Source organism: Acyrthosiphon pisum, chromosome X (genome assembly GCF_005508785.2).
Source record: "Acyrthosiphon pisum isolate AL4f chromosome X, pea_aphid_22Mar2018_4r6ur, whole genome shotgun sequence".
Classification (NCBI taxonomy): domain Eukaryota; kingdom Metazoa; phylum Arthropoda; class Insecta; order Hemiptera; family Aphididae; genus Acyrthosiphon; species Acyrthosiphon pisum.
The window spans coordinates 62,285,510-62,286,956 of NC_042493.1; positions in this window are offsets into that span (position 1 = coordinate 62,285,510).

Here is a 1,447-nt window from a genome sequence, read left to right on the forward strand (position 1 = left end):
TGATAAAATCGATTGAGCTACCTATGTCCTTGGAACACATTAGGTATATGATTTAAAAGTAAATATAGGTGACCTTTCAAATACGTTGATTTAGAACACATAAAAAAATGTTATTAAACACAACACAAAAAATTTAAAAGTAAAAAGAATTAAAAAAACGTGTACCTTACTAATAAGAAAAAATACAATTTTAAGCATTTTATTCTATGTCGTATAAATCAAATATTTATATCTGACAATGCTTCGTTTTAGACCAATATAAAAAAAAACAAATACCTAAAAACCTGAACTCTAAATAACCCCAAACTATAATTTATATCAGGGCTTGAAACCGATATTGGATACCGATTTTAAATACTAGTCAATACCGTTAAAAACTGAAAACAAAATCAAATTGAATGATTTTAATCGATACCAGCAATCAAATGTGAGATTGAAAACGAAAAATAATAAAAACCTATTTTCAAAACCAAAAACGAAATCAAAAAATAACTAACGATATCCGAAACCAAAATCAAAATATTTTCGGTTTCAAGCCCTGATTTATACATTCTATCGACTTGGAAATTCTATCAACCACTATCATATTAAGTAAGATAGTATACAAAATAGCAAGAAACTTCAAAAAAGTTTAACGTTGTCATATTATATCATATACTGTAACATAAAGTAAACCAGGAAGGTTAATATATTAAATAGGAATACATTTGTGTATACTTATATGTAGATATAATATAAATAATATACCTAATCCTTTCATTACTAACAATATTTTATTTAAATAACAGATTCTGTCGAATTAATATAATAATTTATTTAAATATGTATAAACTCACTTTCAATAATATTGGAATTTTAAATTATTACAATTTACAAGACAATGACAATTTAGTAAGAACTTACAATAATACATAATTTTATAAAGAAATGAATAATAATGCCGAAATCAATAACATTGGTCGCGTACATTCAAATTTCGAAATAGTCGGGATTGTCTTTGTAAACACGTCGTGTGCAGTTCTGTATAAGAGGGTTGTGCCAGCAGATGTTTCTCCGGATATAATAAATACACGTTTATAAATATAAATATAATGTTCTATAATAACAGGCTGATGTTTGTAGAGGGCAGTGCTGCTGGGCACTAATTAGGTACATTCCTCGAGATTTCGAACGGAGCTACTGAATATTATTATAATATTATTTGAGCATACCGCTGTTATCTGTATATAGTTCAGGGGTGACCAAAACGGTCGATCTCAGTTGATTTCAAAGATGAAATCTTTGTTAGAACTTATATTATTATATACATTTGGTAAATACGCAGTTACAAACATATTTTGGATTAACCAGCCAGCTGTTTGAATGCATTTTTTCCCACGAAAATGATAAAAGATGAACACCGAGCTACACGCACATACTGCGCAGATGATCATTTAGAGCTGAAGTG